The sequence below is a fragment of the Scyliorhinus canicula genome, chromosome 7, assembly GCF_902713615.1.
Source record: "Scyliorhinus canicula chromosome 7, sScyCan1.1, whole genome shotgun sequence".
In the NCBI taxonomy this organism is placed as follows: Eukaryota; Metazoa; Chordata; class Chondrichthyes; order Carcharhiniformes; family Scyliorhinidae; genus Scyliorhinus; species Scyliorhinus canicula.
This window is the reverse complement of record NC_052152.1, coordinates 74970871-74983602: the sequence shown is the minus strand read 5'-3', so window position 1 is coordinate 74983602 and position 12732 is coordinate 74970871.

The window sequence follows — 12732 nt, the reverse complement described above, 5'->3', positions numbered from 1 at the left end:
GTTCTTATGTTCTTATGTAAATAGTTGAGGCTCCAACACTGATCCCACCAGTTATGATCTAAATGCGGTGCAGGAACACAGAGATTTGGGGTATATGTACAGAAGTCATTGAAGGTGGCAGGGCAGGATGAGAAAGTAGTTAAAAAGGTAAACAGGATCCTGAGTTTTATAAATAGGATGTTGCAAATACTGAGTTTATAAGATTGTTATGTCTTAATTCGGACTTTCTCCTTAATTTAAGGTAAAATGGAGGAATGAAGGGGGCCATGTGTTCTGGCCTGAATTCTGCCTGACAACAAGTCTGGGTGGCTTGGTTGCTATTGGAAAAAGAAGGGCCCAAGCCAAGAGACCCGCTGAGGAGGTGCAAGCTGTTCACATCCGTGAATGGTCAGAGATCGTTAGTCTGCAAGTCTCACAGGGAGGTAGTAGGAATGTCAGATTTTAGAAACAGTTATCACTTAAAATGTCTATTTAATTCCAAGTTAGAATAGAGTTGGGGATAGATCATTGGCATTTCTACCCAGCGTCAAGGCCCATGTTTAACACTGCCATGGAGATGGGATTTGATATGTGAAGGCTCCAAGAAAGTCATTGTGGTAGAGTTACAGGTTTCTAAGATATCACTGAATGTGACAGAAACAAAGTCTGCAAGGAATTGAGATAGAGAGGGAGAATAGACAGACAGACAGACAAAGCAGAGAGATTGTGGTAGCCATCCTGCACTGAAGCAGAGAACATGCCACCTCTATTGTTCACCACATAGAATGAGTGAATGCTCAGATTGAAAAGATGATTTCCTCATTCCAGAGAGAGGAATCTCCTGGGTAATCTTCACAGTGAAAGTCAATTTTGAGATGAGAAGATACCAGGCTGTAAAGAGTAAGCATCCACTGGGAGTGGAAAACATTGGACTGGTTCCAGAAGAATAAGAGTCCACTTAAGTGACACCATGAATTATAACCATGGAGGGTGATTTTTGTTTGTGTTAAAAGTCATAGGGGAAATGTTTCGATGGTTTAAAGTATAAGTTGCCCACAAAATAGTGGTTAGTCAGTTGTGCTTTTTATTTAAAAGCAAATTACTGCAGAAGCTGGAAATCTGAAATAAAAACAGAAAATACTGGACAATCTCACCAGGCCTGACAGCTTCTGTGGAGAGAGAAGGGAGCTAATGTTTCGGGCATTGTGTCAATTTTGTCACCGCTCTTCAGGAAGGATATAAAATCTTCAAAGAAGGTGTGGAGAAGATTTACAAGAATGTTTCCAGGTTTGAGGAACTATACTTGGTTAGATTGGAGAATCTGGGGTTGTTTGCCTTGGGGAAAAGAAATTGAGAGGAGACTATTCAAGAGTATTCAAAATCTTGAGGGAGTTAGATAGAATAGAAAAGGAGAGAAATTGTCCCCATTGGTAGAAGGGTCGGGAACCAGAGGACAACAAGTTAAGGTGATTGCCAAAAGAACCAACAGGGGCAGAAGAAAATCTTTACCATGCAAGTATGTTGTTTGGATTTGGAACGCATTAGCTGCCTGCGAATATAATAGAGGCAGGTACAGTCAGGACTTTCAAAAGGGAATTGGATAAGCACCTGAAGAGAAAACACTTTCAGGGAAGGGCGAGGGGAGTGGGACTAGCTGAATTCCTTTTGCAGAGATGCGCATAGACATGACTGGCCAAATGTCCTCCTCCTGCGCTTTAACCATTCTTTGATTCTGATTCTAACACAAAGGCAAGAGTCAGGCAGACAGAGGCCATGGTGGCCAGCAAACTGTCCTCTGACCTTATTTGCATAGAACTAGTTCAAAAGGTGGCAGCTAGCTGGCAGACGGAAAAGCAGTGCCAGGCAGCAGTTTCCTACCACCAGGGACCGTAAAACAGTTCCTGGCACTCAGGTAAGCCATATGGCAGGATGGTTCATGACCAGAAGAAGCTGAAACTTTCTTTGTGAGGCTCAGAGAAGAGCATCTGCATCTTAGCCCCACAAGGAGAATTTTTTTTGAAGTAAAATAACTCAGCTGCTTGCTCAGTTGGCATGGCAAAAAACTTTACATCTTTTCACCCAGGCGTCTGGTCAAAATACGAGTTGGTCCCATAAGATGATAAGACATAGGAGCAGAATTAGGCCAATCTGCTCATCGAGTCTGCTCCGCCATTCAGTCATGGCTGATATTTTTCTCATCCACATTCTCCTGCCTTCTCCCCATAACCGCTGATCCCCTCATTAATCAAGAACTATCTATCTCTGTCTTAAAGCCACTTAGTGATTTGGCCCCCACAGCCTTCTGTGGCAAAGAGTTCCACAGATTCACCACCCTCTGGCTGAAGAAATCCCTCCTCATCTGTTTTAAAGGATTGTCCCTTTAGTCTGAGATTGTGCCCTCTGCTTCTACTTTTTCCTACAAGTGGAAACATTCTCTCTACGTCCACTCGATCCAGGCCTCGCAGTATCCTGTAAGTTTCATAAGATCCCCCCTCATCCTTCGAAACTCCAATGAGTACAGACCCAAAGTCCTCAACCATTCCTCATATGATAAGTTCTTCATTCCAGGGATCATTCTTGTGAGCCTCCTCTGGACCCTTCCAAGGCCAGCACATCCTTCCTTAGATACAGGGCCCACAACTGCTCACAATACTCTAAATGGGGACTGACCAGACCCTTAATCAGCCTCAGAAGTACATCCCCGCTCTTGTATTCTAGCGCTCTCGACATGAATGCTAAAATTGCATTTGCCTTCCTAACTGCAGACTGAACCTGCACTTTAACCTTAAGAGAATCTTGAACAAGGACTCTGAAGTCTCTTTGTGCTTCTGATTTCCTCAGCATTTCCCCATTTAGAAAACAGTCTATGCCTCCATTTCACCTTCCAAAGTACATAACCTCACACTTTCCACATTGTATTCCATCTGCCACTTCTTTGCCAACTCTCCTAGCCTGTCGAAGACTTTCTGCAGCACCCCATTCCTCAATACTACCTGTCCCTCTGGATATCTTTGTATCATCTGGAAACTTAGCAACAGTGCCTTCAGCTCCTTCTTCCAGATCGTCAATGTATATTGTGAAAAGTTGTGGTCCCAGCACAGACCCCTGAGGCATACCAGTAGTCACCGGCTCCCATCCTTTATCCCCACTCTCTGCCTTCTGCCAGTCAGCCAATCCTCTATCCACCAGGATCTTACCCTTAACACCATCAGCAATAAACTTATTTAACAGTCTCCTATGCGGCACCTTGTCAAAGGCCTTCTGGAAATCTAAATAAATCACATCCACTGGTTCTCCTTTGTTTAACTTCCTTGTTACCTCCTCAAAGACTCAGAATTGTCAGATATATCCTCCCCGTGACAAAGCTGTGCAGTCTCAGTCCTATTTTGTCATGCACTTTCAAGTACTCTGTAATCTCGGGCTGGATTCTCCAAAAATGGGGCTATGTCCCCACGCCAGCGTAAAAATGCAGACATTTCACGCCAGACTTTCCTTAAAAAAATTAAAAGCTGTTCACCTACCTGCAGGGGGCTGGCAGGGCCCCGGAGTGCTTCTCGCAACATTAGCGGCCGAGCTGAAGACAATGGCGGACTCAGCCGGCGGACCTGGATAAACAAACAAGTACCCAATGATCTGCCACATGCCGCTTCATCTAACCCGCCCGTCCGCCCATAAGGCCCCCCCACACCCCCCCCCCCCCCCCCCCCCCCCCCCGCCCCCACCAGGGCGTCCGCGGACTGAGTCCACACCTGCCGCACGAGAGTCCCAACCGGCCAGACATGGTTAGAACACGCCGTCGGGAATTCGGCTGGTCGGGACTGGAGCATCGCTGGGACTGCCTCTTGCAATGGCCCCCAGCCGCACCGTGTAAATCGCGGGCAAGCAATTCTCCGGAGAATCGCGAGAGCGGCGCCGGGCCCGATTCTCTCGGAAAAGTGGATCCACCGCCCCCGCAAAAAACACAATTTTGGTGCAGGGCTGTGGAGAATCCAGCCCCCGATCTTTAATAACGGACTCCAAAATCGTACCAATGACCGAAGTCAGGCTAACCGGCCTATAATTTGCATCTTTAGCTTCCCTCCCATTTTAAACTGCGGTGTTACATTAGCCACTTTCCAGTCCTCTGGGACGCCTCCCTGCCTCCAGTGATTCCTGAACGAACACCACCAACGCCTCCACAATCTCGTCAGCTACTCTTTTAGAACCCTGGGTGTAGTCCATCTGGTCCGGGTTATTTATCCACTTCAGACCTTTCAGTTTCCCCAGAACCTTCTCCTTAATGATGGCCATTACACTCACCCGCGCCCCTGATTCTCCTGCAGCTCTGGCATCCCACTGGTGTCTTCCACTGTGAAGACTGATGCAAAGTAACTATTCAGTTCCTCTGTCATTTCTTTGTTTCCTATTATTACTTCTCCAGCCTCATTTTCCAGTGGTCCAATGTCTATTTTTGCCTCTCTCTTACCTTTTATATATTGAAAAAAACTCTTCCATTTATATTAGGACTCACCTGATGAAGGAGCTGCGCTCCGAAAGCTCGTGATTCCAAATAAACCAATAGGCCTTTAACCTGGTGTTGTAAGGCTTCTTACTGTGCCCACCCCAGTCCAATGCCGGCATCTCCACATCACAATTCCATATTAGCAGCCAGAGGAGTCTGCAGTCAATGGGAGTTATGGATGTTCGGTGGGACAGGTGGGCTGGGGATGACCCCAGGATGGGACACAAACGGTCCAGGGGTTGGCATAGCAGACCCTGGGCATGAGACACCCATCTCCCCGCTCCCCCCCCCCCCCCAACGCCCCAGCCTAGCCCAGGCCATGGGCAGCCACCTCACCTGCTCCGCAATTATCCCTCCCTACCAATGGAAGCCCACCCCAGCCATGGCTGGCCCCCGGTGGCTCCCCCAACCCCTCAGAGCACCAAGGCAGCAACCCCAGTGCCTCCAGGATCTTGGCCTGTGAGCGAAGATGGCTACTCGCCTTCTCGGGTCCTCACAGCAGCCCTTACATCGGTTTCACATTTTTAAAGAGGAATACTAATCGGTGTCCGCGTGACCATGTGACCACTTGCTGGAGAGGCCATTAGATCACAGGGGGCTATTAGATAGGGTGTCACTCCCATTAATTGTATGGAAATTGGCCTTAAGTGATGATTATTGGTTTCTCACCACACTATGGCAGGATCCTGATTTTGTCAACGGGAGCAGGCCGGTTAGATCGCTAACTGATCGGCACCTAGCACGGTTCTCAATTTTGGCCTCTCTCGCAATTTAATGGCCATTAACTCATGTCCCAGATTAAACACAAGTTAATTAGGGGAATAGAATCTGGAAGCTTCCTCTCCCACTCACCTAAATGATAAAACTAGTTCATTAAACCTCTCTGACCTGAATTAGTACAATCGCAAATATTTCATAATTTCAAAACATTTTAATAAAATTATTACAGGATGCTTATATAAGTTCTGATTTTACTTTTTAGTTCAGGACAAACTACTGCTTTATTGTGGAATGGTTTTCCAAAGAATTGTGTTGGAATCATGTTTGATTCTGAAAGAGGGCAGCACAGTGGCGCAGTTGGTTAGCACTGCGGCCTCACGGCGCCGAGGTCCCAGGTTCGATCCCGACTCTGGGTCACTATCCGTGTGGAGTTTGCACATTCTCCCCGTGTTTGCATGGGTTTCGCCCCACAACCCAAAAGATGTGCAGGATAGGTGGATTGGCCACACTAAATTGCCCCTTAATTGGAAAAAGATGAATTGGGTACTCTAAATTTATCAAAAAAAATGTTTGATTCTGAAAGTAAAATTACAAATGCTTGACTAGACATAACAAATTGTTATCAATCATGATATTGAATGCACGTAACATTTGTGCGAATTATAATGGTAAGCTATCACCTTATCAATATCTAGCAATTAATGATTTAATTTCCTTATGGTTAAAAATTATAGTACTTTAGACCTCCGATTGCCCTCTCCCTGGGATGTTTGACCTGATATGTATCAGAAGCAGTGTGGTGTTCACCAGATAGTGACCCAGAAGTCTGTTTGCTAAGTCTGCTCACCGAGGTGATTGTGTCTGCAATGGCGGATGGTGCGGGTGCTAGCCGTGACATCTGGATGAAGGTGCAGTGGATCTTCACTTCTCAGGTGCAGGCTAACCTCACTGTCGGTGACGGCACATCCTGGCCCTCAGCAGTGAGCTCCAATGTCCTATCCTCAAAGGCATTAAGAATTTGGAGCTCAGGCATACCCCACCCGTCTTCTCCCTTTCCCTTCTGTGGTGGGCTATCTTCTCCTGTGGGAACACAAATGGGGCACTGAGAGGCAAATGCCTGGCAGGCCGGGGGTTGAGGACAACTGGCATTCAACCGCGCCTAAAAAGGGGTTGTAATGAAGAGTGCCAGGGGGGTTTGAGGATGAAGCAGGAGGCCAGGTATTGGGAGGCTCCAAAGTGGCAGCAAGTGTGCTAGCGGTGACAGTTTGGGGGTGAGTGAAGGGACAAATGGCAGGGGGAGACAGATGGTAACTCACACTTGCAGCAGGTAGCAGGTCATTCATTTTTTATCGGCATTGCACCGCCGTCCTCCTGGTCATGCTGTTTGCACTCAGAACTGCTGCCACCGCCTCCCAGGCAGGATTGGTGACATTGCTGGGGAGTTCCTGCCAGCATGTGAGTATATCGTGGCCCCGTCTCCTTCACGACATTGAGAAATCTGGTTAGCACCACCGCCCCTGAGAACCTGGGCCAGGGTTTTTTGCTGCCACTCTCCTGACTTCACTGTGAGTGGGTACTGAGGATCCGTTTCTATGTAACACCCCCTTTGATTGCTCAGCTGTCCCCTGGGGCGGGGAAATCAGACTCAGGTGTGACGTGTTTCATCTGGGGGAAGACATTTTACTAAGTAGCTCAAGATTGCAATCCGGATCGCGTTGACACAGTGATTTTCTCACCTGAAATTATACTTTGTAGATTTTTGGGAATTTCATGCCCGAGGAAATCTAAAATATATATTTTTTAAATGCCCTTAGAGACCGGTTGATATATATTTTTTAGTTTCGAGAACCCAATTCTTTTTTTTCCAATTAAGGGGCAATTTAGCGTGGCCAATCCACCTACCCTGCACATCTTTTTGGGTTGTGGGGGTGAGACCCATGCAGACATGAGGAGAATGTGCATACTCCATATGGGCAATGACTCAGGACCACGATCAAACCCAGGTCCTCGGTGCCGGAAGGCAGCAGTGCTAACCACTATGCCGCCATGCTGCCGACCAGTTGATAAACAATTCAAAACAATTTCGCTGTAATTTCACTCTAGCCACTGTGCGCAGTGGTGGAGGAAATTAATAATTAAGGTGGTGGTTGAAGTGCCAATCAAGCCGGCTGCTTCCTGGATGGTGTCAAGTTTCTTGATGTTGTTGGAGCTTCATTCATCCACACAAGTATAGTACAGACTTTGGGAGTCAGGAGGTGAGTTAATTGCCACAGGATTCCTAATCTTTGACCTCTCTGGTAGCTACAGTATTTATATGGCTAGCCCAATTCAGTTCCTGATCGATTGTAACCCCAGGATGTTGATTGTGGAGTGTTCTGCAATGGTAATGCCATTGAATGTCAAGGGCAGATGGTTTGATTCTCTTTTGTTGGAGATGGTCATTGCCTCGCACTTGTGTGGCACAGAGGTCATTTTCCAGTTATCAATCCAAATCTGAATGTTGTCCAGGTCTTGCTGCATTTTGACATGGATTGCTTCAGTAACCGAATCACGTGCTGAATATTGTGAATCATCAGTGAACATCTTCACTTCTGTCCTTATGATGGACTGAAGGTAATTGATAAAGCAGCTGCAGATGGTTGGGGTTAAGATACTATCCTGATGAACTCCTGTTACAATATCCTGGGGCCAAGGTGATTGACCTCCAACAACCAAGACCATCTTCCTTTGTGCTAGGTATGACTCCAAACAGTGAAGACTATTTCCATTGGCATCAGTTTTATTAGGATTACTTGATGCCACACTCAATCAAATGCTATCTTGATGTTGAGAGCAGTCACTCTCACCTCATATATTTATTTCAGTTCTTTTGTCCATGATTGGTTCAAGGTTATAATGTGGTCAAGAGCTGAGTGACCCTGGCACAACCCAAACTGAGAGTCAGTGAGTAGGTTATTGCTGAGTAACGTTCTGCTTGATCCCTTCCATCAAAATGATGAACATCGAGAGGAGACTGATGAGAAGGTAATTGGCTGGGTTGCATTTATCCTACTTTTTGTGTACACGTCATACCTGCCAGTGTTGTCACTGTATTGGAGACCCACAGTGTTTATAGTGAGAGCCACAACCTACAAACAAGGGCATTGTTCGAAAATTATTGGAAATGCTCCCATTGATTAAAAAGTGCTTTATCTGATCTCATTTCAGAAATCTTCTCCCAGATCAGACAAAAGATGAAAGTATTTTTCTTGTTCAGAAAGCAAGCAAGCAAAATTATTGTATGGATCTTTAAAATATGATGACAATAAGATGTTCAACACTTATAACACAATTTTATTCAGCTGTCCTCCCAGCTAAAGTACAGTTGGATTTTGCTAATTATTTAAAGCTGAGTTGTTTACGAGTCTTCCTGATGTAATGTACATATTTACAAGCTTCAGTGATTACTTCAAAGTTTAATGCCTTAGTTGATATATGCAAGCCTCCTGTAAGTTAATGTGAACTATCTCTCTGACAGGTATTGCAATGAATCGATCAACCACCCTTAAGAGGGCACTGCCAAAGGACAACCAAAAATGATGTCAGAGGAGATGTGTGCAAAGTGCTTCAGCAGCTGCTGCTTTCTGACATTGAGCCTGTCAATTAACAGTAATCATATCCCTCCCCTTCCCCGCCTTTCCTCCCTCCTTCTTCCCTCCCTCCCCTTTACAAATAGATGGGACCGTTGTTTTTAAGTGAGAACACATATTTTATTGCAAGAAATTTGTAAAGGCTGAGGCAGTTTTATGTCATTGTTCAGCTGATAAAGTTAAATGTTAAGATAAATGTTAACTGGTTTCAAAGTTTGTATGAATAAAATTACTTTTGTTGATTTATTAAATTAATTTATTAATTAGTTCTAGAAATGGCTGTAAGAGGGGTAAAATGCTTCACTTGTGAGATGTAGGAGGTCCGTGAAGCTTCCAGCATTCTGGAAAACTACATCTGCAGGATGTGCACCCAATTGCAGCTCCTCACAGGCCACATGGATCAGTTGGAGTAACAGTTGGATGCACTTAGGTGCATTGAGGTGGTTGAACATGACATAGACAGGAATTATAAAGATGTGGTTACACCCAAGGTGGAGGACGATAGATGGGTGAGCGCTAGAAAGGGCAGGTAGTCAATGCAGGAATCCCCTGTGACTGACAAGTATACCACTTTGGATACTGTTGGGGGGGATGGCATCTCAGAGGGAAACAGGAAAGCAGCAGCCAGAGCAGTTGCACCACGGCTGGCTCTGTTGTTAAGCAGTGAGGGACAAAGCGCAGAAGAGCAAATGGTACGCAGTTCTCCAACCGCTTGGCCAAGACATTTGCGAGTATTTTCGCGTCCACATTGAGAAGCAAAATGGGTCTGTATGATCTGCACTCTGTTGGGTCTTTGTCCATTTTGCTATCAGCGATATGATGGCCTGTGTTAGCATTGGAGGCAGGGTGCCCCTCGCTAGCGAGTCTGCAAATATTTCCCACAGGTGTGGGCCCAGTGCAGTTGCAAATTTGTTATAGAAGTCCACCGGAAACCCATCGGGTCCCAGATCCTTCCCCGTCTGCATGGAGTTAATGCTCTCCATGAACTCTCCCAGTCCTGGCGGTGCTTCCAGCTCCCTCTGTCTGTCGTCCCCTACGACTGGCATGTCCAGCCCATTGAGGAACCACTTCATCCCTGGGTCCCCGTCAGGAGGTTTGGAGGTGTACAGTCCCCAGTAGAAGGCCTCAAATGCTTCTTTGACATTTTTTGGTTTGGCTACCAGTCTGCCTCTGCTACCTGGGCTATTTCCCTCGTGGCTGCCTGCTTCCTCAGCTTATGAACCAACAGACGGCTTCTTGGCATCATATTCGTAAAAGGTTCCACCGTGTCTGGCGGATTTGGTTGACTGTTTTCCTGCTGTATAGCAGGTTAAAGTCCTTCTGTAGCTTTTTCCTCTCCACCAGAAGCTCTACGGTCGGGGCCTCGGAGTACTTTCTGTCAATCTCCAGAATGGAGTTGATCAGTTATTGCCTAGCTGCTCTCTCTTCTCTCTCTCTGCAAACCTTATAGGCAATCATTTCTCTCCCAATCTCAGCCTTCAGTGCCTCCCAGAACGTGGAAGGTGAGACTTCCCCATTCCAGTTGTTTGTAACTCGCCTATGGTCTATGATATTGTCGGCCAAGACTGTCATGTCCAAGCTCCATGTCTCCACCCACGTTTTCCGGTGTGTTTCCCCCAACGGCAGTGGGATTCTCTGTTCCCACAGCCGGCCAATGGGATAGAACATAGAACAGTACAGCACAGAACAGGCCCTTCAGCCCTCGATGTTGTGCCGAGCATTGTCCGTAACCAAGTTCAAGCTATCCCACTCCCTGTCATTCTGGTGTGCTCCATGTGCCTATCCAATAACCGCTTGAAAGTTCCTAAAGTGTCCGACTCCACTATCACAGCAGGCAGTCCATTCGACACCCTAACCCATATATGTCAAACTCAAGGTCCGCGGGCCAAATCCGGCCCGCGGTTGAATTATCTTTGGCCCGCGAGATAATATCTAATTACTTTTTTTTTAAATTTAGATTAGCCAATTATTATTTCCAATTAAGGGGCAATTTAGCGTGGCCAATCCACCTACTCTGCACATTTTTGGGTTGTGGGGGCGAAACCCACGCAGACACGGGGAGAACGTGCAAACTCCACACGGACAGTGACCCAGAGCCGGGATCGAACCTGGGACCTCAGCGCCGTGAGGCGGTTGTGCTAACCACTAGGCCACCGTGCTGCCCTAATAATATCTAATTACTATTAAAGCTGGCCCCAGCAATTGAAGCGCCTATGGCGTATGATATGGCTGATGCCGAGTTTATTCAGGTATAGTGTGAATCACAAAGTGTTGGCCTGTGGAAAAATGTTTTCATTAGAAATTACTCTGGAAAAGCTCCAGATAAAGCAATAAGAAATAAATGCAACTAATTTTTTTATTTATTTAATATTTAATGTTGTTTTTATAGGCAATAACATAAGCTTTATTAGTTCCAGGTTCAATAAGTTCATTTCAATAAGTTTTGCAAAAACACATTGAACCAGTCCGGCCCTCGACTTGTCCCGATTTTTAAATTTTGGCCCACGGTGTATTTGAGTTTGACACCCCTGCCCTAACCACTCTCTGAGTGAAGAACCTACCTCGGACATCCCTCCTATATTTCCCACCCTGAACCACATAGTTTTGCCCCCTTGTAACAGCTACATCCACCCGAGGAAATAGTCTCTGAACGTCCACTCTATCTATCCTCCTCATCATCTTCTAAACCTCTATTAAGTCGCCTCTCATCCTCCTCCGCTCCAAAGAGAAAAGCCCTAGCTCCCTCAACCTTTCCTCATAAGACCTATCCTGCAAACCAGGCAGCATCCTGGTAAATCTCCTTTGCACCCTTTCCAATGCTTCCACATCCTTCCTATAGTGAGGTGACCAGAACTGCACGCAATACTCCAAATATGGTCTCACCAGGGTCCTGTACAGTCGCAGCATAACCCCGTGGCTCTTAAACTCAAGCCCCCTGTTAATAAACGCTAACACAGTATAGGCCTTCTTCACGGCTCTATCCACTTGAGGGGCAACCTTCAGAGATCTGTGGACATGAACCCAAAGATCTCTCTGTTCCTCCATATTCCTCAGAACCCTGCCGTTGACCCTGTAATCCGCATTCAAATTTTTTCTACCAAATTGTTTCTACCTCACACTTACCAGGGTTAAACTCCATCTGCCATTTTCCCATTGTGGCCACCTCGCGCCATCGGGAAAGCCCCGGGTGTGGGTAAGCTGCCGGTGGATTAGAGGGTCCCGCCAAGGGAGAATTCCGCTGTGGATCTTTTCACTGGGCCATTAAGTCCCCTAACATTCCAGGTGGCTATTCTGATGAGGGGTTTTTGTCCCCCTGCTCCTGCGGATCCCCTATACGTACCTTGTGGATGCGCCCCTGGGGTTTCCCTTTGTTAGGAGCTATCCAAAATGGCCACGGTCACTGTTCTCACCATGAGGTCGGGCCCCTGCGCTCCGGGGTTTCCCCTTGTCCAGGGGCCACCCACCATGTGTGTACGCCAAATGGGTGAGCCTCTATACTCCGGGGTTTCCCTTAGTTTAGGAACCCTCAAAGTGACTGCTTGCTGTGCCATCTTGTTTCAGGTTTCTGATATCGACCTGCTGAAGCCAGTCTGGAGCCATTTCCTCCCCTTCCCTTACTGTTTCCCCCCCCCCCCCCCCCCCCCATGGTTTTGGTCTCTCCTTCTGCCCCCCTCACTGCCGCCCGGTATCCCCCTTTTCTGTCTACGCCCCTGCCTTCCCCCCCCCCCCCCCCATCACTATGTCCCACCCCCGCTAGATGCTCTCTCCCCAGAGAGAGATGCTCCATGGTCCCCCTCTCTCTCATACTTCCTGGCACTAGCTTTCCCACTAGTGTGATGGCCCCCCCCCCCTCTCTCGGTTTATCTGACCCCCTCCTACACCTGCTCTGCTAGTGTCCCTATT